The sequence below is a fragment of the Heterocephalus glaber genome, unplaced genomic scaffold, assembly GCF_053883595.1.
Source record: "Heterocephalus glaber isolate CG9 unplaced genomic scaffold, H.glaber_assembly_v1.0 deba00000937, whole genome shotgun sequence".
Taxonomy (NCBI): Eukaryota; Metazoa; Chordata; class Mammalia; order Rodentia; family Bathyergidae; genus Heterocephalus; species Heterocephalus glaber.
Window position 1 is genome coordinate 12,531,903 of NW_028258173.1, and position 26,904 is coordinate 12,558,806.

The 26,904-nt window shown below is 40.5% G+C and overlaps 1 long non-coding RNA gene and 1 pseudogene across 1 annotated transcript in view; one reads left to right on the forward strand and one right to left on the reverse strand.

Annotated features, from left to right (window-relative positions):
• Positions 1–26,904, reverse strand: part of LOC110346818 (uncharacterized) — a 55,398-nt gene that overhangs the window by 18,956 nt on the left and 9,538 nt on the right. The window lies entirely within an intron of this gene.
• Positions 24,694–26,719, forward strand: LOC101723715 (eukaryotic translation initiation factor 4B pseudogene; annotated as a pseudogene).

A 26,904-nucleotide genomic window follows, 5' to 3' on the forward strand; every position in this document is an offset into this window, starting at 1 on the left:
GTGTTTTACTGGGTTAAGCCACATGGAGGCTACTGGGAGACCTAACAAGAGCTCTTTGAAGTTACGGGGGCAGATGCCAAACCAGTGTGGATTAAGAAAAGAACAATAGGTGAGAAAATTTAAGATAGCAAGTTCTGACAACACTTGAAAAATTGGCTTGTGAGAAGAAAGCAAGAAATGGGATGCTAGGAGAAGAGCGCATTAGTTCAATAAAAGGCCTTTCAAAAATAAGAAAACGTGACCACACATACAATCTAAGAGAAAGAAAGAATAACTTGTAATGTGATCTAAACAAAATGGACATGTCTGTTAAAACTAAAGGAAGGAAAAGAAGATATATACTTACGGTGTCCGACTAATGTGTTTGGAGATTGCAATACGTGAGCTACCTCTTGGTGACATTTACTGTGCTTGTGTGTCATGAGGAGGTCAAATGTTGGAGGAAAGTGGAGAATATTTGAACAGTCAGGGTGTCGGTTTTCTATATCTTATAAGGACTGGTGGGCACATGCATGTTTATTGAATCAGTATTCTTTACATAAATACACCTGTTGTATTCTCTAATTTATACAGGAGTTACCCACCATGAACACTGTTTTTAAAAAAAGAAGTAATTTGGGGAGAATGTCAGAGTGGGATGAATGATTTTAAATGTGCAACAGTCTGATAGAGTGGAATATTTAAATTTTTCTGGGATTACTTTGCTTCTTGTGTGACTTTCTCATGCGTTCCTTGGCAACTTAAAGGCAGGCATGCAATTAGAGATGGTTTGGTTTATCTTCATCTTTGGTTTTATCCGTGGGTGAGAAAAAAAACAGGACAAAAAGTAAGGAGTACGTATTGAGCTATTTCACAATGGAAGTGAAAGAAGTGGAGAACAAACAGATTGGGAGAAAACTGAGGATTAGAATCCTGGACATTGTGAAATGATCAAATATGGTTTTGGCGGGGATAGAACAACAATCTGAAAGCAGAGGGGCCTATAGTCAGAGAAGAGGCTTGAATTATTCATTTTGCATGTGAAATGGTTGTGAATGGTGACGCGATTCCAAAATGCACTTGAGGGAATGGGTAGTTGAAGAAGTATAAAGGAGAAGGAAATTCTAAGAGCCCAGGTCTGGAAACTGGGAAGCCATGACATTTTGGGGGTCATCCATGTAGATACTGCGGGGCCGAGGAGGACACCCAAGAGGATGTCAGGATTGGAGTAGAAGAGAAGGTAATGAGAGGAACGCCAGTGTCTTTGGTGAATGATGAGTAGGGTCTTCAGAGAAGTTGCAAAGTAGGCGATGTTATCTCTTGGCAACTGCCTGCCTCCCTCTCTAGCCTTTCCCTCATGTGTCTTTCTGTACGATATTCCAGAGTATGGTACCTCCATCTGCTGTCCTATTGCTACCCAAATCACCACATCTCCTAGTCACCTCTACATTCTCTCCCAACCCCCCACCCATCCAATAACTTACACCCAGTTCTTCTTAGTGGATCAGCACATTTTGAAAATGTATCACAAGAAAAGAATAGGATAGAGAATAGATTTGGCAGAGAAATCATTGGAGGAGCAATGAGGAGAGGCAGCCAAAAATGGAGAAAGGACCACCATGGATTTGGCAAGGAAATAATAGTGAAATTAAGACTTTCCTTTCCAACATCCAGAGAATATTCCAAGTGAAGTCCAGAGAAGAAGTTCTTACAACTGTAAATTTAGATGTTAGATTCCCAAAAATTTGGAACAATATATTAAATCTTCCATTTTGTCCCAAACCCCAGAAAAATGTTTGGAGAGATAAGAGCTCCTCAATAGATAAATTTTCTTCTTCATTCGAAAGCATTTCAAGTCAACCAAGAATACCTTTAAACCTAGGAATATCAAAAGATGCAAGAAAGAGCTTTCCCTATTTTCTATATAGCAACCAAGTAAACGTTAAATCTTGTTTCTATGCTTTGAACCTTCCATGCTTTCAAGATACAGATGGTAGAATATGAATATCATTTGGCCTAGAGTAAAACAATTCTCACAGTCTAAATATAACAGAATTTTAATTCAGTTCTTATGTGGGGCACTGTCGATCATTACTGAAAGAACTATCATTAATGCCAAATGTTAAAAAAATCAACTAACCACATAACGGTGGTTCAAGTCTTGGCTTAGAGTCTTGTTTTATTGCCTCCTTTGCCAGTAGCTATTCTTACCTACAAAAGAAAGAATGAAAAAAAAAAAGCCCTGACCTGTTATTTTTATCAACAAAAAGGCTTTGTTTGCAACTCTCTTTAGAACATTGTAAAGTATCTCCAACTTTCCCAGAAAGGACACGTGAGATTCTTTTGCCAATTTTTCAAAATCAAAAACAATTTAACAACCACTAAAATCCCTTGAAGCCTGAAGTCATTAAGATAGTGTCCAAAAATCTTTTACAAGAGTCATTCTTTCCCAGCTACTTCACTGCACTTCTGGAGTGGGCATAAAGTATACATTTCTCTTATCCTCTATTTTTCCAAGCTCATTTTTCAAATGATGCTACCGTTTGCTCTGGTTTTAAAAATACCTATGGACTTCCACCTACAGAGTGGTTGTAAAAGCTTCATATTCAGTATCCCTGCACTAATAATCAGATGTGTGCTTTCCATTTCCAGCCACTTGGGTGGCATTGAATATCTTAGATTTCTGAGAATCTGCCCCAAGGTTCTTAGAAGCCACTGGCTAGAAACGAATTCCAGCAGAATGAGTATTGTAAAAGTGTAATGCCTGCAGATTGGAAGATGTTTTTAAGTGTCAACATTGTATCCTACAAATACATTTATTCTCCACACTGGGGACAGGTTGCTCCCCTCAAAGTGTTCTTTACTACCAAAATAATCAGAAGTTCCTAAGCCATGTGCTTTCTAAATTTTCATACATATTTAAAGTAGCAGCAACACTTTTATCTGAAGCTATTCGACCACAAAATATGTCAATGTCACTTATTTGTACGAGTCAGAAAACAATTTATCAGGCTAAATTTTAAAGTCTTGTCTTACTCCTTCAAGGGGAATGTACAATTTGAGTCCTTATCAGCAAGTATCAGTTCTGATCATAACAAAATGTGTTTGTGTCAGATTGACACTCCTGATTATAAAACTTGGAGGGGCTGGGGATTTAGCTCAGTGGTTCTGCTGTCTGCCTCACAAGTGCAAGGACCTGAGTTCAATGCCTGGTACAAAAAAAAAAAAACACTTGGGGAAGGTGGCATTCAATGGCAGAGGAGAATAACAGAGGAAGCAAAAATTGGGTGGAACTGACCTTTGCAAAAAGGGTCATACACTAGACAAGTTCCATATTTGCTCAGCTTTCCTACCCAGGGAAATTTCTGATACTTCCCAATGCTAAGAATAGAGCCTAAGCAGAAAATAGCAGGCTTCCTAAATTCAGGACACAGAAGTCAAGGTTCAAGGCTGAACTTTGTGGGCTGAAATTAATCCTAGACAGAAGAAAACCACAAAATATTAGCCTCAAATCTGCACACAAATCCTAAGCAAGAAGATCCAGCTATGAATCCTGGATTCCCCCACATCCAAGGAAGAACATAACAATACCAACCATTAGAAGTAGGTGCTTACAGTCCTTGTCCACTGAATCTTCTAGGGCTTCAGAGTTAGGGGGCTGTACTAGATGCTACTGGTGTTTGAAGATCCACAAACAACCCTGGAGAAGAGCGTTCCAGAGAGGAAAATGAAAAGAAGTAGTTCCAGATGATAAAATTGGATTTTGGGGTTGTAGCCTAATCAGGCAGACTTCTGGTTTCCCACCTGCTCTAAGCTCAGCATTTTCCAACATACATAGTAGGGGTTTCCCTTTCACTAGAGTGCAGTATTGAACATCCAAACTGGCAAAAATAGCCACTTGCCAATGGTCCTTCTTAATGCCCCTTCTTTAACTGTTTACTCTTCCATGTCAGTGCTAATGGCTCCATTGATTTGTGAATAGCATAGGGCAGAAAGCACTCAGCATATACCATGGGATTATGCCCATTGTTGTGTGTTTTGCAAAAGAGAAACACCCTGGTTTGACTGGAGCCTGATAGGGTGCCCAAACACACGGAGGAGATTGTGCATAGGGATGGCAGTTCCGTATTCAGAGTGAGGGTCAGCTGCTTAAGATATGAGCAGAAACTACAGCAGTGACATCAAGGTCCAATATGATCAGTGTCTTCCAAACCCAACCAAACTCAATGCTGCTGCCAGTATGTGCTAATTTCCCATGCATTGTGTTGCTTGGACTTTTGGTAAAAATTGCAAGACTCCACCACTTCTTTGCCTTCTTCACCTTCAAAGGTTTAGCCCATTCTTACATTTGAGGTAGAATTCCCTGACTGCTTTGTTGATGTAAGGTTTCTCATCTGGAAAATTCCATTCCTGAATTCACTTGAAAGATCCCTTGCTGTAAGCATCTAAAAGAGTGACACAAATTTACCTCTTCCGTGTAATTATAGCTGTCAGTCTCCTAACCAGTGGCTAAACTATTTGCCATATCCCATGAATCCCTACAGATATAGTAAGGAATTTCAGACAAGATGGCTTGCACAGATATTACCACCATGCACAATTCAGCCCAGTGGATAAATTCATCCAGTTTGTGTTCATCCAAGTCCAGTTTCAATTAAGAGGAGACCATCCACTGTTCAGCTGATCACAGAAGCCAATAGACTCCATTACCTTTTAGTTGCACAGAGCCATCAGAAATTAGGCCACACTTTCATCTGAAATCTCTTTAAGCTACAGCCTGCAGGTAGCTAGGCTAGGAGCCAGTGTATTCTCTTCTGATTACTCTGTTCCCTCTGGCAGGGTGGTCACTTGTGTGGGGAGTTGACGATCCCCTTTAGGATTCAGGCCTGACAATACCACTTTTTTTTTATGATAAAACTCTGCTGAATTTGCCCAATTCTATTGTACAGTTAATAGGAACTCAAGTGAAATAGGGCCTGTGCTTTGGTAGCAAGAGGGTCCATCTCCACCACATCCCAATAGCAGTGAGAAGCTTGTAATCAAAGGGTATATATTGGTCCTCAGAGGACTAATATCTAGCATATATAAAGAACTTTTAAAAAATTAGACCCCGCCCAAATAAAAAATTCAATCAAAATGGGTAATGGAAATGAATAGACACTTCTCAAAAGAAGTACAGTCAACAGGTACATGAAAAAATATTCAGCATCTCTGGCCATTAGAAATATGCAAAATAAAATGATATTGAGAATTCCAGCTTACTCCATAAAGAATGGCTATCATCAAAAACTCAAAACACAACAAATGCTGGCAAGGTTATGGAGAAAAACCTACATTGTTGGTGGGAGTGTAAACTAGTACAACACTATAGAAATCAAGATGAAGTTTCTTCAAAAAACTAAATATAGAAATTTCATTTGACCTAGCCATACCTCTTCAGGATGTCTTCCCAGAAGAGTTAAAAACATCGTATTACATACCCATGTTTATAGCATACCCATGTTTATAGCAGCACAAGTCACAATAGCTAAATCTTATAAGCAGCCTACATATCCACCCACAGATGAATGGGTAAAGAAAATGTACACAATGGAATACTATTCTACCATAAAGAAGGACAAATTTGAGTCATCAATAGGAGAATAAATGAAACTTGAGGCCATAATGCTAAGTGAAATAAATCAGACACAGAAGATTAAATATCTCATGGCTTCACTTATATGAGAAACTCAAAATATAAATAATTTAAAGAGAAAAAAAATAGGTAGACTTTGTGGAGATGGGATGGGAAAGGGATGTAGGGATGGGGGAAAGAAGAGGGAGGGGAAATAAAAAGGATTAAGATTCAATATGTATATGTACCAACTCCCCAGAAGGAATATATTCATTATATATTTTTTAAGATGTACCAACAAAAGAAAGAACTATTTTAATATTTTTTAAAAAAAAACATAGGGTGTATATTGGGCAGCAAGATTTGGGGCAGCTTGCAAGTCTAGACTCTAAGAACCCAACATACTTCAATACCAATTTCTCAATGCCACAGACTTTAATCAGTGTGCGTAGGGAGTGAAGGTGGGGAGAATATCAATAGCTCGAACAGCTAGCAGGCTCCAAAGACATCAGAGCTGGTGCCTCCGACACAGCTGTCGAACAGCTGGAAACATCATATGTTGAGAAGGGTTCAGTTGGAAAGTGGCTGCCTTCCATGGCTTTCTAAGACAGCCAGGAGGACATGCAGATGGGATACGTGCTGTTTCCAGTAACCCAAGAGGTTACTACTATACTTCCTTTGACTGATAAATATGTCCATGGAAAATTCCTTCTATTTAATCTCCCCTGGCATGCTACAAATCCATCTAAGCCATTGATGCCAGAGAACTGAGGAGAAAAGGAGCTCCTAGGGAAAGACAGAAATGCATTGCAAGTCATCCCACCTGAATGCAAAACTGATCTTGACCTTCCTCCCACAGGGAAATTAAAAAGGCACTGGCCAAATCTGTGGCAGTATACCAAACTAGGGTATGTGCCACCGCCATCCCCATAACTGTTATTCCCATCACAGTCTGCAGTGGAACCCTTGTGTTCAGCCTGCAATAGTCTACTGTCCCTCCTTGCCACAAACGTCTTTCCCACAGGCCAAACAAGATTGATACACTGTGACAAAATGGTACAAATCACTCTGAAATCTAAGAAGCTGGCACACCTCACTGGCAATTTTCTGCTACCACAGACTCTATTCAGCAATGTGGTTTGTCTTGTACTAGGTCTTGGATTGAAAGGCATGTCTCTTTCTCCACCAAGGATACAGTATTGTTTTCCTGGAGCACATTTGAGGTTAAGCAGTTCTGCCAGTGAGTGACAGGGTATTGACCCAAAATGGTGGTGGTATAGGTGTTGCCCTAAGAAGGTATATATTCCGTCAAGGGACACTTAAGTTCAGTACTATAGATGGCAAGAACTTCAATACCTGTAGTGACTCAGTGATAGGAAACAGGTCCCCCCGCCCCGCTGAAATGTCCCAGTGAACTAAATATCTGTTTCTTAAAACAAATCCATGAAAATTGAAAACTGATTAGAAAGTATATTCTTGTTTCCCAAAGAATAATTGATGGACATGAATATATTCAATAATATTTTGTTGAATAAGAAAATATACACTGCTAAGTATTAAAATTTTTCTCGGGCTGGGGATTTAGCTCAGTGGTTCTGCTACCTGCCTCCCAAGCAGAAGGTCCCGAGTTCGATCCCTGATACAAAAAAAAATTAATTTAATAAAATAAAAAAATAAAATTTTTCTCTATTCGGTAATATTTATCATATTAACGCAATAAAAACGTAGGCAAATACTGTAGTCATGAAAATAATATTGAATGATTTCTACCTTGTCTTATAACTAAATGTATTTTATGTAAAAATTTTTCTTTTTAAGCCATCATTTCTGCTGTAAGCTTATTTTATACAGCATCCTGGGAAATTTTGATGGCAATTTCTGCATACTTGTGTCTTTCAGCTAGAATACTTAGTTGCCAAAGAAATTTTGTGTGGTTCAAATGCCGAAAGAAACTGCAAATTAACTCACTCAAATGGAATTGTTACAACTTTCATCTCACTTAGCTTTGTAAATTGGAGAAAAGTGACGATGATAATAATACAAATAACTCCTATCTATAGAAATAAATATGAGTTTCTGTTTTACTCGATGAAATACAAGTGATTAATACACTCTGGATAGACCTCTTTACCGTCCTTTTGTAAGTTTATTCCATCATTTCTCATCTACCTTTGTATGTATATTACTTTGATTTTCCCTTGAGCTGCTGGCAACATCTTACTAGTTTCCTCCTAAATTAATGTTTGAAATAAAATCTTTGGTAGGTGCTTATTTTATATCTATCTGGATCATAATCATAACCTTTTTTAAAAATTATCTTTTAACACAAGAAACTCCAATTTTTCCTCAATTTTCATACACACTTGCTATTTGGCTAGAGTTCTTTTTTCCCTAAAGCAAAGTTTAAAAGAGAATATTTGAGAATAGGGTTATAGTCAGTGTCAAGGTTCTGTTTAATGCCCTGCAGAGCTGCCACACATAGAGATGCTCAATTTAACTGTTGGGTTAAAATTACAATGAAAGAAAGAGACATGCTAAGAAATAAGTTTGATAAATTAATTCCTAACCATCTTAAAAAATTACTATATGTACAAAACAATTTTTTATAAGAGAGAACAACACATTTCACAGAAAAAAAGGCAATTTAATAATATTACTAATGATTTTTCAGCAAAGAAGCTTATTATGCATGACTCTATTTCCTTTTCTGGTCAAACATAACAAGTGGTTGGAAATGCAAAGCCAACGTCCTACCACTATTTTGTAAAACAGCTCACATAATTTCCTCCAGTCTTACACATGAGAGTTAGTGTCCAAAACCCCCTCATTTTCTCTTCTCAGATTCTATCCACATCTTGACATTTCCCAGTGCTCGGTGTTTTCCTGCTATTCCTTGGCAGCATTTAACCCTGTCCTATGGCACAGCATTTAAGTATCAGGGCTCTGCAGGAAGAGTGATTGGGTTTGAATTTATGCTGCATTTACTATTCTAGGCCTCAATAGAAGACTTTTTGTTTATACACTTATTAAGGAAAATGTGAAAAGTGTAAATGTGAGTGTGTGTGTTCTTCTTTCCCCAATCTTTTATTAAAATCTGTTTGTTCTGTGTCCAGTCGACCCAGGAAGGTAAACTGACACATTCTCACAATAAGGTGGCAAGAAAATGACAGTTATTTAATGTTTGAAAAGTCATGTTCTTTAGATGCCTCAGCCCACATAATCCTCACAACAATCTTTTCAACAGAGGCATCTCATAATGCTCCTTTTTGCAGGGTGTTAGGTAACATACCCAATATAATGGATCCTTGATTTATGAATTCGATTGGCTCCCAAGGGCTGGTTGTAACTCAAGTTGTTTGTAAGTCAATACAGCTGAGATCTGGATGTTTACCTGAGGCAGATGAATCTTCCATTAACCTAATTAACCCAAGGTGTTTGTATGTCAGGCCGGTAGTAATTTGAGAGTCCACTGTATATCGGTTTCCCAGGGCTACCATAGTGAAGTTCCTCAAACTGCATGAATTACCACACAAACTTAGCCGCTCAGGGGCCAGATGTCTAAAATCAAGGCATCGACATAGCCTGGCCCCTCTGAGTCTCTAAGGAAGAGTCCTTTATAGTTCTTCCTAGCTTCTAGTGGCTCCCAGCGAGCCTTGGTGTTCTTGGCTTGTGGTTGCATCATTCCAGCATCTCCTGCGGTGGTTAATTAACTAATTCAGTGGGAATGCCCAGCTGAATTGAGTCAGGGTGGTTCTGGGTGTGGAAGACCCACCTAAGGAGGATTGTTGTTGGGACCGAACGGTGTAAAAGGGGAACAGGGTGGGGAGGGTTTCATGCTGATTTTCTTCGGAAAGGCTTCAGCTGTTCTCTTCCTGAGGAGCCTTGGTCTTCGCTTTTGTCTTGAGTATTGTCTCCTAGCTGGAATGCAGAACCCTCAGTCTTCAGGCACAGATCCTTCAGGCTTTTGGTGCAGATTATCTAAGCCTCCAGCACTGAACCTTGGGCTTTCTGATGCAGACCTTTCAGTCTTTTGTGCAGGATCCCTCTACCCCCGATACAGACTTCTAGGGGACATTGCTTGTGGGCTCAAGTCCTTTTAGCTCTATTCTTCCACATTTGACTCTGTGGGCAAATATTGTAAGCTCATCTTATAAAATTGTGTCCTGCATTAAATCTGTTCTCTTACAAACGCTGACTACACCATCTGCCTCAGTCTTCACGTGGCCTTCACCCTGTGTATCTCCTCCTCATATAAGAATACCAGTCGTTACATTGGTGTAGGATAACATTTTATGAACAAAACCTCAGTTGCCCGTGAACTAGCACAAACAATCAACAAGTGGGATCTCTTCTTATTAAAAGGCTTCTGCCCAGCAAGAGAAACCACCAGCAGTGTGAAGAGACAACCCACAATGTGGAAAAAATCTTCAGCTGCTGTTCCTCAGAAAAAGGTCTACTATCTCGAATCTATAAAGAACTTGAAAAAATCAGACCTCCCAAATTTAAATACACCATCCAAAAATGGGCATCTGAAATGAACAGACATTTCTCAGACAAAGAAGTAGAAATAGCAAATAAACATAATGAAAAAATGTTCAACATCACTGGTCATTCGAGAGATGCAAATAAAAATAATGCTGAGATTCCACCTCATCCCAGAAAGAATGGCTGCTATCATGAAATCAACCAATAACAAATGCTGGTGCGGGTGTGGGGAAAGAGGAACCCTGCTCCACTGCTGGTGAGAGTGTAGACTAGTGCAACCACTGTGGAAATCAGTATGGAGATACCTCAAAGAACTAGGACTGGAAGTCCCATTTGACCCCACTATTCCCCTGCTGGGTATCTTCCCCAAAGAATTAAAAGAATCATACCACAGTGATATATATGCACCCATGTTCATAGCAGCACAATTTGTAATAGCTAAAACTTGGAAGCAGCCCAAATGCCCATCAACTGGAGACTGGATAAAGAAAATGTGGTTTTTTTTATAAAATGGAGTACTACTCAGCCATTAAAAATGAGAAATTAGAGACATAGCTAAATGGATGCACACTGAGGCGATACTCTTAAGTGAAATAAATAGGACACACTTGTAAATATTGAATAGTTTCTCTAGTGCGAGAAACTGAAAATGTAAATAAGGACTAAAAGGTACAATAGATAATGTGAAATAGGAAGAAAAGGGGCAAAGGGGAAGGGGAAGTGGGAGGGGTAGGGAATAGCAAAAAGGGAATGGAATTAATATGAGCAAATGGAAAAATGGAAACAAAGTCTTTATAAATAGGGAGGGATGGGGGATTGAAGGGAGGGCAGGGGAAGGGGGAAAAATAAGAACCAAGAGAGATTATGTAAAGGTGCAAATTTCCAATGATTAATGTCATTATATTGTATACCTAAAATGTACCAATAAAATATATACAAATATTTAAAAAAAAAAAAAAAAGCCTCCAGAAGGCCTCATGCACTCATAGGCACAGCTTTTGGGAGGTTAAAAAAAAAAAGAATACCTGTCATTGGGTATAGGGCCCACATCTTAATCCAATTATATCTTTAAAGAATATATTTCCAAATAAGCTGATATTTATAAATATCAGGAGCTGCAGTTTCAACACATTCTTTTTTTAGAGTGCAATTCACCTATTTCTTTTTAAACTTTTATTATTCTTTAGATCAGTATGGTGAAGCCAATAGATTAAAAAGCAATTGTCATTGAAAAGAAAGTTTTAAACTCAAAGATCCAGAGAGAAGGGGGACATACTATGCCACTGGTTGGTGGGCATGCAGGGAGAATTGGGGAATCACTAGGGTCAAACAGCAGGAGAAATGGAGGAAAATGAGGACAAGAGCTTTTACTGTGGTTTCTGTGAGAGGGAATTGTAAAACATGGTGAGCAGAATTGGCCAGTTTCAGCAGGCCTCTAATTACCTGGTATTTGGTCCTGTGGTAATTAGGGTAGGAGCATGGAAACTCCACAAAAGAGGTAGTTGAGGCTACAGACTGATCAGTTTTCATTTGAAAGTCATGCTCATGGCAAGTTTTCACTAACTCTAGGAACTGGCTAACCCAGGGAGGGTCATGCAAGGTCAAAGGGTTACATACAGTAGCAATCTGGGTGTGGTAGGGCTTCTATTGGTCACAAACTTTTTCTGTAAAGGTTCAGATAAATATTTAAGCTCTGAGGACCATATATGATTTCAGTTACATATTCAACTTTTTTGCATTTTACAACCCTTTAGAAATATAGAAAACATTTTTAGCTGATGACTTATTTTAAAAAGGCCAGATTTGGTCCACAGGCCACTACATCATCTTTATTGTATTTTCCATAAAGAAGTTAATCACTGTAATAATCAACTGTTACAAGTGGGTTGTGACATAATGTGACAATTCTCCATGCTCTATACTCAACTTTGTGGCTCACAATTACCCTAGGTTAAAGAATATGAAATTGCCCTTTCTGTATCTGAAAAACAGTAGAATATTAGAAATTTGGGGTAATTCCACCTAACAGTAAAGACACAAGAGCTGAGATCTGGATATTTCATTGTCTTATTTTCCCTTAAAATGCAAGTAAGATTTTTGATGAAAAGATAAAGCCCATCAAACCTAATGTTTTACATAATAGGAAAAAAATGCATGAACAGTTAGGGGTTGGGAGGAGGATTGTTTTGTTGTTTTGCTACTTTTCAGCCAATTATTCTCACAAAGTGCCAAAATTTTCTCGTTTTCCAAAGGCTTCCTTGGTTACCTCCTTTCCTACTTTTGGATTTACCAGCTTTTTACTTTATTTCCATTACCTTCTCTCTAGCTTGTTCAGTTTATTTTTTTCTTACCGTTAGGGGATTATACAGACTTCCATGTCGCATGGTGGTGAGAATAATGGATAGTTCTGTGTAAATAATAAAAAAAAAAAAACCAGAGATTGAGGGCTGGGTGTGCTGGAAACAACTTGAGCTGAGGCCTTGAGGGACCTTCTATGTCCAAACCTCACAGCAGGAACATCTGGTGCTACATACAGCTGTAAAAAGAGCTAGTTTTTATAAACAGACAAAGCTTTGTTATATAAAAGGGAAAACCATGGCTTTTGTTATTAAACGGTACAAGTACCCCCTCTTCTGTCAACCTTTAGGATTTGTGTTCTTTTTGATGGACACTTTACATATCTCAGCCAAAAGTGAATAAGTAATTAAAATGATGAGGCAGAATGTAGTTCATCATCTGTGGAAACTAATTATGTAAGTCCTGTGTCAGAAATCCTGTGTTAAATGGAATGTCCCACAGTGGTGGTGGAGGCTGTGTTCTGTGACTTTTGGTTGGTCAGCCACTTTATTGCCACATGTGCCCACTTCCTGATAGTTAGTTTCCAATTCTAAAGACTTCAAGTCAATCATTGTATATTCAGTTGTGGTTCACAATGGCCTTGTTTACAAAGCTCAGCAACTCAGTTGCAGTACAGTGGTTTCTTGACCCCATCTGCGCTCTACAAAGAAAACAAGTGACTTGGGACAGAATTGCTCACATTTTGGCTTTTTGCTGTATCTTCCACTTGAAACTATAAAAAAAAGCCAAAGGGAATTTACTTCCAAGACTTTTGTAAACACGTTATTGGGGTGTTCCTTTTTGAGCAAGATACTACAAACTTTCAGCATCCAGACCTCATCTATGAATCAGATAACTTGTCAAGTGGTGGCCTAGGCGGAAACACTATAGTCAATCTGAGCAAGGTGGAAGCAAAGAATACAAACAGTTGGATTAGTTGCTATTTTTTAAAAAAGGTGTCTCGGTACATTTTTGTGGCCAAAATTCAGGCAAAACCTACACTGCACTCAACAAATACTTCAGAGAAGGTATTTCCATCTGAAAGGAGAAAGAAGCTTTGAGATGTGGATACATGCTATCCTTCAAAGAATAAATTAGTGATTTGTATATATAAATTTTAGACTAACAGAAAAAGTTAATGGTACTGAAAAGTACACTCAATATTGTAATGAATTAAAATGTGGAAGTTATGCAACTGCTTTCATTTCAGAAGTGTTTAGATAAAAACGTTTAATCCAATCTATTCTTAAATATAGTAAGAATCTTTCAATATCCTTTTTCAGTCCACTTGTCATTGTCAGAAGCCTTGAGAAAAGTCAAGATGATCAAAATGAAGATTTACTCCCAGGAACAATCCTAGAATTAAATATTTCTTCATTTGGCATGGAACTTGAAGGCTGACTTTGAATTCCATTTTGGAACCTAGGATTAGCCCATCACTGTAGCAAAGAGTCATAGATATTTAGAAGAAGCTGTAGGAAAGTAAGTCGTAGTGAAGATGACCTGCAGCAGAACATGGTCACAGCCATAGCGAATTGAGGATATTACCTAGTGATTATAGTTTCAGAGAATAAAGGTAAGGATGCTAAAACATGGTTTTCCCAGTAAGCATAAACTTAGCAATGATATTAGGTCCATGGAATAGCAGCTCTTTGGAACTTTGATTTATTATGAGGGTGTGGGATTGGGGTTGGGGGTGTAATAAAATCTGGAAGCAGCAGAGAAATAAAATAGAACAAACTTTCCAAGATTATGTTACAAAATGTACTGGTATCTTGTGGTTCTAAGCCTGAGGACTCATATGCATAAAAAAACAATAACATGCACAGCATCATTTCTGTTTGTCAACTCTAGTCAATGAAAGACAGGGAGACGGCAAAGAGTGTGGAGAATCTAGGTCTGTCTTCAAGATTTGTCATGTGGATGCACTTGACCAGTGGTCAGTGAACCATAAAACCAGAGGGAAATATCCAATCCTCAAAAACCTTTTGTTTCTAAACAAAAGCCTTCTGTTTACAATGATTATGGAAGTAACAATACAGAATTAGATGTTCATTATTTTTACCAACAGAGCATGAGAGAATAATTTTTGCTTGGTTCTTGGTTCTTATTTCTGTTTATATTCTAGTTATTCTATTTGCCTTTTATTCAAATTCCAGAGAGATCCGTCGCTGGATGTTTTGAGTCTCTTTCTCTGTTTTATGTTTTCCTGACCCACTTCTTCATCCTTTCTCCTTCTAACTCTACAGGAGAGAAACATGAACAATGTCTGTAAATTACAAAACTCCTCTCATAGCTAGGCTTCATTATTTGTTCCAGTAGTTCCTTTGCTTCTCATTGCATGTCATTGCTGATCCCTTTTTTCCTAATCTTTCTCTTTCCCCCACTCCCACACATTACTCATTACTTACTTGGAAGGATATTCAAGTATTTGTTTGGGGATGATATTAACATATTTGTTTTGAAATGAGAGAGTAAAGAGAAAAAAGTCGAAAGCTGCTGGATTTGTAGAACATTTAGTGTTATTCAGTGTCTCATTTGATTCTCAAAATAAGAATAACAAATGAAATGCCTTACTTACGGTATAAGGACTAGCTTAAGAAACTTCTCAGCAGCTACAAAGGGGTCTAGTATCTTTTTTATGTCATCACTAGGGTCTCTGTGTTGAACTTTGAATTTAGTATTTTAGACATTTCTTTTATCTTTGACATTTTACATGGATGCGATGTTTGATATTAGTTGCTGACTTCCTGTAGCTGTTAACACATTTTTAGACTTTAGACAAAAATAGCCACAATCATTTCCTCTTTTCTCTTACCCATTTTGCAGTTTAGCATCCAGTGGCACACATCCTAATGTCACAGAGGCCGATGCCTCTGCCTATTTTGAGCTGTTGATCTGTCAGATTGGATAATCCAGAGTTGTTCAAGGACAAAGAGGTTCAAAGAAAAATGACTGTTTAAAAATTTAATTATACATGATTTCTCCCTCTCCCAACCCTGCAGTACCCCCATCTGTATAATATAAATGGTACTCTGGGTGTGACTCAGCAACTCCATTTTCAGTCTCTCATCTCTTGTCACCATTACCTGTGCACGAATAAAAAACCCTCTGGACATTTATCCTTTCTTCTTGCAAGCATTCAAATCTCCAACTCCAAATATTACAAGCCACTAGGTTAGATAGAAATTAATATACAGTCAGAGAGTGATGGGGCTCTCGAGAAAGTCATGGAAAAATAAAGACATCAGAAATGTGGCTAGAGGCTCATTGGAAGAAGGCCAGGCCTTGAGATAAAGATGCAATAGCCAGGCCTACATACCTCCCTAAGGCATAAGCAGTAACTTGGAATGACACTCTAATTCGCACCATCTGATCTGGGAAGTCCAGATAGGCATCAGCCACCCAGGGGGTGACCAGAGGAAGCATCGGACCCATCCCTTCCTGAAAATGCTTTTGTTCTTTCCATGTACCCTTGCTATGTAACCCACTTCCCTATTGGATCAGTATTAGCTAAGCAGCTATACTTGTCATCCTATAGATTGATTACAGTTGGACCCACATTGTACCCACACTGTGACTTTGCTGTATAAATTACCCCTAACAAAGAGCCTCAGTGGCCACCCACTCTGGACCCCTCCAGTCTCTCAGGAGCTGTCTCTCAATAAACCTTCCTACTCTTAAACTCCATTGTCCTTTGAAATTTATTCTTCAATTTCAAGGGACACATTGAACTCAACACATCTGACACCTAGCAGGTTGGGAGTTATATTTCTCCCCATCACAAATGCAGGATTGAACTAGGGTTTTAGCTGCTCAAAGTGGCGATGGACTAGTAGATGCTTCCTCTCTCTACTCCTCCAAGTCTAACTCCTTGGAGAGGGCAGGACTAAGATAAATGAGGACATCTCTGCTGCTCTAACCTTCATTCAGTTGACAGTAGGTATGTCTCTTACCAACATTGACTGGTGCTTAATGCTGAGAGGCAGGTTTCCAAAAGCTGACTCACTTGGAACCCTGTGTGGGTTTCAGGTGAGACCTTTCCTATTGCCCAGTTCCAACCCAGTTTCTGAGGCCCATCCCACAGCTTCTTGCTGCCAGGTACTCCTTGTCCTCCTGACAGTCCTTTGAGGACTCAAGACGGTGCAAGCTCAGTTGCCTTCCTTGATTGCAGGCCACATGACTCATAGAAACACCCTCTATCCTTGACACAAAATGAATGGGAGTGTAGTATTCCTCCCTCATGCTCTCCTCAACGTGCCAGATCTTCCCAGCTCTCTTCTCTCCTAGGAACAGATAAGCATGTGCTGCCTAAGCAGACATCCAGTTAGATAATGGAATTCAAGTACTACCTTCTTGCAGGCATATCTAACCCTGACCCACATTACTAAAGATTCTCTCAAGGCCCTCTTCCATTTTTGGTGTTGGTCAGAGAAAGGAAAAGGGAAAAACTCTCTGCACAAATCCTGCATTCCCTACAGTGCCACTAACAGGACTCTTCCCCCTCTCCTCAAGGGTGGTGGATGGGGTGGTAGAACTGGTTTTGCTTCATCTTTGGACTCCCACAGGCAGGAATGTAGGATATTTTTTCCCTTTTTTAAAATCAAGAATTTTTATTTCAATTGTTCTTTTTTATTGGCTATAGTATAATGATGATTGAACATGTGTACAATATACAGTAATCAAATCAAGGTAATTAACATTCCTATCTGCTCATACTTTGGGGACTTAAAGCTCCTTCTGTTATTCATAGATATAGAAATAGGTATAGATAATAGATTCTTGTGAATTAAATTCAAATTACCAAAAAATTTATGAAAAAAATGTTCAACATCATTAGCCATCAAAAGAATGCAGATCAAAACTACAAAGAGATATAATCTCACCCCAGTTAGAATGGCTACTATCAGAGATGCCAAAAATAACCAATATTGGTGAGTCTGTTGAGAAAAGTACGTTCTCATACACCTGGTAGGAATGTAAATTAGTATGAGGTTTCTCAGAAAACTAAAATCTATCATATGGCCCAGCTCTCCTACTTCTGGGAGTTTAGGTTCTAATGAGTCTACTTTTAGCCCATTTGCTTGTGGTAAGTCCCAGGCCTCCATAGTTGACACTTTAGCATCAAGAAGAGCTGATCCCCGTGTTGCAATGTTACATTGAAAGCTAGACATGCAAGTTGGGGTAAGGAAACTTGACGTACTGAGCAACATTGTGCCCACCGCAAAGGCTATGGGCACTCTTTGGCCTTCTTGCCAGGTGCCAGTTCCCATTTCCTGCAAACCTGTGTGTCTCAAACCCCACATTCAACTTCATACATATTCTGCTCATTTCTCTCTGAAGAAAGCTATCTTCATCCTCCATGTCCTCCTGTGTGGCTAAGGGTCCATCACTGAGCGCTGCCTCCTCATTTATCAGCACAGTCAGTGTTTTGCTGTGGATGTAGCATTTTCCTGGTGATGTAGGCACATGAACACTGAATGTAGCTTTGACCGTATCTCACCCCACACCAGTTCTAGCCAGATGAAGCAGTCCCAGCCAAGGTCCTCATAGTGTTCACATACTGTGTTCATATTAGCGATGTCATGCCCAAGGTCGTGTAGAGGAGCACCAAGCCATGAAGGAGCTATTGTAACATGTCTTGTTTCTCTTACTTCTGTCTTATCCTCCTCACCAGTCATGGCAATAATGTTCTTCTCCAGCCCCCACAGTTCCCTGCACACATGAGGCATCTGATGGCTCTTCTCTCTTATCTTCATCATCTTCCCATTCTCCTGCTACTCCCAGCTCATTCTGCATAATTCACACCAAGGGGGGCACCCCTGATCTATCAAGTAAAATTCGGTGCCATTCTTGGGTTCACACTTCACTTTGTACACCGTGTATCAATCCAAGTTGCTCCATGACTATGTTCCTTTCAATTTCTGTTTTTCTAGCATTGACACTCAGTGGACACTCAGTAAATATTTACCAAAATCATACTCATTTGAAAGAAATGGTTTACTATCAACTTTAGATTTCTTATCAATAAAGTCCTTTCTTTAAGAAAAGCTGAAATAAGAATTATAAATTAAGCAACTGTGTATGTACCAGAAACTGTCCTATTCTTCTGTTCTTTGGTGGCTTGATGACATGGTTGAGAGTTTCCATGTTTTGAAAATAAGAAAACATACTCAAAGAAACAAAGTAAGTTGCTCATAAATATCTGAGCCTGATGTGAACAGAAGTCTATGTGGTCCCGAAGTTTGGGATCTTTCTGTGATTTTGAAAAATAAATATATAAAGAAAAATTAATATGTAAAGGGAGAAAAGAAAAGAAGGAATGGAGCGAGGGAGGGAAGAGAAAAAGAGCAACAACACAGCTGCACCTGTGTATTAAAGCTACTTTGCCCTGGTTTGGTTTAGCTATAAACACCAAAAGACTATGGAGTAGCAAATACTGCCATGTGATAGTTACACTGGAGATCTGTAGGACTTAAGTTCAGTCTCCCTCTGCTGGCCTACGGTGGCATCTTTCCCGCTAGCTCACATGCACAGCCTCAAACGGATGAGCACCATGAGACTGGCACGAGCGTCCCCTCTAAAGACCCAGACATATTTCTAAACATGGAGCCAAAGTTTGACCTAGCCTGTTCTCGTTACTTCTTCCCTCACACGCAAATGCTATTGGATTACATTAATTCTCACAAAACATTGTCAAAGAGCTGATGTTGCCTGTACATTGCCTGGCTTCAGTCCAGCTTTGACTTCCTGTCATCTAAACAAGACCACCTTCCTGCCATGTGGCATGGACCTATGTATTTGTCAGTGTGATCCAGGAGGAGTTGGCCTGGGATTCTAGCATGATCCATGATCACACATGACCTAACATCATCTAGAATGCATTGATGGCTTACTGAAATGATTCCTTTCTGTAAATGTTTGGATGATAAATACTTATGTGGTTTTTGGTCATGAATATTTCTTTTCAAAATGCCAAACATCATCCTCTGAAAAATGTGTAGTAAGATAAAAGGCTAAGAACTTTTTATAAACTGGAGAGTCCAGTAAACATAGAAGAATTTAATTAAGAGGACAGCCCCTGATATTAGTGTGTGGTCCAATCATTGAAACAGTTTCCCAAAACTCTCCAGCTTCACTTTCCTCATGTGTACTATATGAATAATAAAAGCTCCAGTCCCTATCACTGGTTTCCAAAGATTAAATTAGATTTTAAAATATCAAGCCTATCATTAGCATATACTTGGCTCCTGGTCAGCACTCAGCAAATGCTACCAAAAGCATTACTGTCATCATCATCTCCCAAACCCAAAGAACAATTTACAGCGATTCATGGGTACCCAAAGCTTCCGCCATAACATTTTTACAGTAAGTCCCCAGCTTAGGGACATTCAAGTTGCAAACTTGAGCAGATATGAACAGACCTTTCTCTACGAACATTCGTAGATGCAAACAAATCGAGGAAGTAGCTCACCTGTCTGCCAGACATTATCGTAGTTGTGTTGCCGAGTGCTCACTGTACAGTACTATAGTTACTAACTAGAGGAGGGAGGGTAGGTGGGAGAGGGTGGAGCTGAAGGATCATCAGCAATAGGATATGGAGGGAAAGATGGAATCTCACTCACATCTGATGTTGTCTACCCTCTTGGAAAAATGATCCAGTGCTAGAGAGTAGCTCTCCTTTCCTCATCATAGATGACTCTGCCCTGCCATCCCTCCTCTTAATAACTATCTTCTTGTCAGTTCACTCCACGCAATCTCCTAGAAGCCAGTTGTACTGTACCGTACCACCATTTTAAGGTAACTATAAAAGAAAAATAGTTTATTTATAGTATTTTTGTGTATTGAGTTTGGGTTTTTTTATGCTATACATTGTATATTTATGTCAAAGGTGTACAAGACTCACTTTGTTGTACTTATGAACAAATTCGACTTATGAACATTCTCCTGGAACAGAATCATTTATAAGTTGGGGACTTACTGTACTGCCACACAGTTCTAGACAGTACTTCTTGCCTACTGTCTCAAAAATTTAAAGAATAAAAAAAACTATATAAAGATATGACTACCTCCATTTCATGTGTCAAAAACTAATGGTAGTTAGGATAAAGATTGTTATGGTTTGGATCATACGGTCCCAGAGCTTCATACGGTGGATGACTGAATCTAGGGTGTGAGATTGATTTATAGTGGGGCTAGGCCCGAGGGCACTAGGATTAATGGTGTGAGTGCTACCTGTCCTAGGTAATCAGAGTAAGATAAAAGGAACAGCAAGATCCTGTTAAGGTCTCTTGCTGCTTCTGCTATCGTGTGGGTGCCATGAACTGTTTCTCCTCTGCAATCTCCATCCACCATGTTCCACTCTGCCTTGGAGCCAGCTGATTATGAACTGAAACCTCTATGAACTGCAAGCCAAATATACTGTTTCCCCCTTCAACTTTGGGTGCTGGGTATTTTATCTCAGTAACGAGAGAAAAATAACTAACACAGAAATTTCACACCAGAAGTGGGGTCATTGCCGTGACATTACCTGGCCATGTGACTCAAGAGTGTTTGGAACTCTTGTGGTAAGGAGAAGAGTTAGGAAAGGTTCAGAAATGCCAGCTGAAGAAGTAGAGCTGAAATACCTTAGGCTGTTCTGTATGGGAGATTCTGGTCAGAATTCAGAAGACCAGAAAGCCAGTAAAGACCAGGCTCAGGAGGTTTCTTCTGGGAAGAAGGACTGCTTTGGCTGCTGGACTCCAGACAATGTATGTTATACTTTGGCAGAAGGTTTCCAGGCATTTTGCTCATGTCCAGAGACTTAGCCTGAGACTGAGATTAGGGGTGGCAGACTAATCTCACAGAAGAAATTTCAAGGCAGTCTAATGATGAGGCTGTGGCATGGCTGCTCTTGGGGGCTTTTAGCCTGACCTATTTTGAGAATCAAGAGCAAAAAGCCCAGCAGAATGATTTACAGCCTTTTTAGTTTGGCCAGAAAGGAAGCTCCAGTAAAGCTGTGGACTGCAATGCTAGAGCAGGGGAGATCTTGATTGCTGAGAAGGAACAGGAGAATAGAAAAGATGGCCTGAGGACATCACAAGAAGCAGCAGAACCCCCCCCCCCCTTTGCAGCCTCAAAATTACAAAAGTGAGGGACTTTTCTTTGAGAAGAGAGCCCCAGAGCACCATGTTCTGGAATGGTGGTAGCCTAGAGAATTTGTTCCTCAAAATTGGATTCAGAGAGCTCAGCAATCTAGGCAGTTGACCCCGAGAGCCAAGAGAGAGGGAGGACTGGCTACTACTGCTCCAGCTGTCAGCAGACCGTGGCATCATCCACGTGCCACTGGTTTTAGGTGCATGCAGAATGCAAGAGCTGTGGGGTCAGGAGGCTCCCACCCAGGTTCCAGAAGAGGCCTGGGAGGCCAGGCAGTGTCCCTGAGGGGGCGGTGTGTGAAGCTGTGAGTGTGAAGCCAACGGTGCTGTGGAGACCCCAGAAGTTTGGAGAAGTCAGGAGCATGGATTGTTTGAGAAAAACTGCAAGGAGGGAGCAGAGCCAGCCCAAGAGAGAAACCATGGGAGCTACAACCACCAGATGTGTGGTAGGGGCAGAGCCCCCCAAGGCCTCTGAAGTTAATAACTTGCCACAGATTGCCAGGGATGCTGGAAGTGGAATTGTGGGATTTAATGTTTGCCCTGCTGGGTTTTGGACTTGCATTGGTCCCATTCCTTTGTATCCTTGTGTTTGTACCTTTTGGGATGGAAATTGTTTATCTTGTGCCATTGAATGTTGGAAGCGTTTAACTTTCTTTTCATTTGCACAGGGGCTCACAGCTACGTTTGCCTTCTATCTCAGAGGAGACTTGGGACTCGGACTTTTCAGCAATGTTGAAAGTGTCAGGACGTTGGCACCTCTTAGAGACGGACTAAACAATTTTGTATAAAGGAATTTGCATGAGTCTTGGGTGTCCAGGGGCAGAATGTTATGGTTTGGGTCGAGATGCGCCCCCAAAGCCTCATGTGGTGGCTAAATCTAGAGTGTGTGATTGATTCATGGTGGGGTTAGGACCGAGGGCACTAGGATTAAGGGCCTGAGTGCTACCCATCCTAGGTACTCTGAAGAAGATAAAACGGGCAGAGAGATGCCGTTAAAGTCTCTTTCTGCTTCTGCTACCATGTGGGTGCCATGAATGCTTTCTCCTCTATGACACCCTTCCACCACGTATCAGTCTGACTTGGAGCCAGCTGATTGTGGACTGAAACCGTTATGAACTGTAAGCCAAATATACCTTTCCCCCCTTTATCTTTAGGTTAACCCTGGGTACTTTCTCTCAGCAATGAGAGAAAAATAGCAAATACAAAGATTGAATATGAGCAGCAAAGAATAGATCTGCAGGTTTATTTCTCAGACAGGCTAGAAAGGAGCTTTAGGTACTGCAATTATTTCTAGGGGAAAGACGCTGGTAAGTACAATGAAGATTCCCTCTACTTCAGCAACAGTAATAGTTTATGGCTACTTTAGATAGAATATAAGAATTTCATTTCCAAAATAATGTGCTACATGTTCACAGCATGTTTTTTAGACCCTCCTGTAGGGGTACAAAATATATATGCATCTTAACCTGATTTCTTATTATGTGGTACTCAGCTGAAGGAAGTAAAACTATTGTCCCTACCACTGTAAGCATTAGATGGCCTGAGCCAGCCCCTCCATTCATGCCAGGACATACCGTCTTACACTGCCTTGAGTAAAGAAAATGAATATTTATTCCACAGCACCATTTGATTGAAGCTATAATTCTTTATTTCCTAGTGGGAATTCAAAACTCCGTTCAGAATAAATTCCACTCAAATGTTTATTATCCTTAAACTATTTGCAATAAACAAATAAGTGAGCAGGGTAAATGGAGTAGAAAAAAGTTTCACAGCCAGAGGGTCAAGTGCTTAGAGTGACAGAGGTTTCCTTTGGTTTATGTTAGAAAAAAAAATTCCTTTCTATGCAGTATTTAAAGCTGATTTAGTCACAGAATGGTCAAAAGCACAGGCAGTCAGAGCCTTGGACTCTGTGTGACCATGGAAAGCTGAAGTCCCTTCAGAGCTGCTAGCTGGCCTATGGTGCCACACAAACACAGCATGGGTGTTCTTCGTGCCAAGGGAACAAGCAGTCCCTTCTGTAGGAAGATTAGATCCTTAGAACTAGCAGTGGGCTCACAAATAGGCAGTCTTCACTTCATGAAAACCTAATCCTATCACCCTGAGGGGTGGCACCACATTCCACACTAGACTCTTGACATGGGCCAGGACAATCCACATTTGTTATATGTGAAACACAGCAACCCAGAGAAACAAATAACCCCTTAACTAATTCAAAGATCTGTCTGTGTAGGGCCTTTTGGGTTGAACCCCAGGGTCAATGCGACCTCATATTTGAACTATTCTTCAGTGACAGTTTTTTTTCAAAGAACCTTAGAGGGGTTTTGCAACAAGTACCAATGCTAATTAGATCCTTGAATACTTAATATTAATCAAATCTAAAAGTGGAGAGAGAGTTCTAAAAATGAAGCACTCCCACCAAGCTCTCAATAGCCTGGCTTTTCAATGAGAGTGGAAAAATATAAAGGAACTTACCTATTGCTGTGTAAGAATAAAAAGTCTTGATGTCACTCATTGTAATCTCTGTAGCTTTTTTGTGGAAAATAGATGTTTTTCTAACATTTGGGGGTCTGATATGTCTTATATATAAGTGCCCATGGCATTCAGAAAAGAAGAGAGACTTCCTTCCCAGAGGAAAAGTGGTTGTCCTCTGAAATGGGGCCATGAAGTGACCCTGTCATCACATCCTCCATCTTCAGTCCCAGGACTCAAAGTTGCAAGATTCCCACAAGCCAAATTTCATTACCCAACTGTAATTACTGCCAAACTCTCCATCTGCCTGCAAGATGTGACCATCCTAGCCAATGACCCCAGTCACTTACACATAATCTGAAGACTCAGAATTCTATACAGAAAAGCCATCATGATAATTGAATAGTTCCTTTGAGTTTGTCAGAATGAGAATCCATGCCATACCAGTTGGCATCTGAACCATGGAAAATTGTATGACTGCCAAGACTTTGGTAAGCATTTCCCAACACAAAAGTACAAGTCAAGGGGACATTCTGTATGCAAAACAATAAAATTTGACCTTTACCTCACACCATATGGAAGAGTTAAAAGACCCTCACTGTTGCTGCAAAAGAATAAATAGTCTAGGAAGGTTGCATACTCAGAACTGGCCTTTGATCCCACAAATGGGCAGTCTTCATTTCATGAAATAGAATGGACCCTAAAAGCCAAACCTATACCTTTGCATTCTCTCTCCCTCTCCCAACATGGTGGCCTCAGTAAAAAAGAAGAATAAGAAGGGGAAGTCTATCTCCCTACAGATCTTCTGGCTGAGGATGAAGGGACTGGTGGAGGAACCACCTATGTCCCCAATCCAGTCAGCTGGGCTGCTGAAACAGATGACCTGGAAGGAGATGTTTCAACCACTTGGCTCAGTAATGACGACCACATGTAAAGGGCACCTCCGATTGACCGATCCCTCCTTCCCACTTCTCCATGCGCTGCTCGGAAACCCAATATCGACCAGAGCCGTCTTCCCAAATCTCCACCCTACACTGCTTTCCTAAGGAACCTGCCCTATGATATAACGGAAGACTCTATTAAGGAATTCTTTAGAGGATTAAATATCAGTGCAGTGCATTTGCCACGTGAACCTAGCAATCCAGAGAGGTTGAAAGGTTTTGGTTATGCTGAGTTTGCAGGCCTGGATTCCCTGCTCAGTGCCCTCAGTCTCAATGAAGAGTCTCTAGGTAACAGGAGACTTGGAGTGGATGTTGCTGATCAAGCATAGAATAAAGACAGAGATGATCGTTCTTTTGGGCGAGATAGAAATTGAGATTCTAACAAAACAGACACAGACAGCTTTGATGACTACCAGCCTAGAAGAGGTGATGACAGCTTTGGAGACAAGTATCAAGATCGTTACGATTCAGACCAATATCGGGATGGATATCAGGATGGCCCACGCTGGGATACGGATCTATATGGGGGCCGGGATCGCTATGATGACCGAGGCAGCAGCGACTGTGATAGAGCCTATGATTCCAGAATAGGCAGTGGCAGACGAGCCTTTGGTCGTGGGTACTGTAGAGATGATGACTACAGAGGAGGAGGAGACTGCTATGAAGACCGTTATGACAGATGGGATGACCGACCCAGAGATGATTACTCCCTGGAGGATTACAGGCGCCATGACAGAGGTCCCCCCCCAAAGACCCAAACTGAACCGAAAGCCTCGGAGTACCCCTAAGGAAGATGATTCCTCCGCTAGCCCCTCCCAGTCCAGTCGAGTGGCTTCTATCTTTGGAGGGGCGAAGCCTGTTGACATGGCTCTAGAGGAAGAGAAGTAGAGGAATGGCTACAGAAGGAGCAGGAGCTGGATGAGCCAAAACTAGATCGACCACCTCTGGAGAGACACCCAAGCTGGCAAAGTGAAGAAGCTCAGAACAGGAAAGGTCAAAGACAGGAAGTGAATCATCACAGACTGGGACCTCAGCCCCATCTGGCAGAAATGCCCAAAGGAGAGAGAGTGAGAAGTGTCTAGAAAATGAAACACTCAGTAAAGAGGAAGACTGTCACTCTCCAACTTCTAAGCCTCCCAAACCTGATCAGCCTCTAAAGGTAATGCCAGACCTTCCACGAAAGGAGAATGCATGGGTGAAGCAAAGTTCTAACCCTCCTGCTCCATCTCAGAGCTCAGACACAGAGCAGCAATCCCCTACAAGTGGGGAGAAAGTAGCTCCAGCTCAGCCTTCTGAGGAAAAACAGGCAAGGAAAGATGAAAATAAAATAGATTGGGATAAGTGTCCAAAAAGGCCAAACTGGGAACTCCAGCCATGGTCCAGGAGATGGAGGGAACAAAGAGCACTGGAAGCAGTCAGGTAGGAAAGATGGCAAAAAGGATCAAGACTGTAGATCTGCACCTGAGCCTAGGAAACCTGAGGAAAATCCGTCTTCCAGGTTCAGTTCTGCAAGCAAATATGCTGCTCTCTCCATGGATGGTGAAGATAAAGCTGAAGGAGCAGACTATGCTGAGTAGACCTTGACATCCTGTGCTTTCTCCTAGTCTTTCTCCACCCTGGAACATTCGAGAGCAAATCAAACCTCTATCCAGACAAGGCAAAATAAAACTCACCATCTCCTGGAGACCTTTTTAACTTTTTTTAAAAAAATGAAATTCTTTTGCATGCTGCTGCAGGCTTTAAAGTATTGAAGTAACCGGAGAATCGCCAGTATAGCCAGAGAGACGAAACTACAGCTTTTTAATGGGAAAGTTGTGGTGTGTTCTTAGGATACCATGCAGTTGCCTGTGTGATTCGTGCCTAGGGGCCTCCATTTAGCAGAAATGGAATGACAGTGATACAATGTCTGGAGTGGTTGGGCAGTAGGGGAGGGATGAGGAACAGT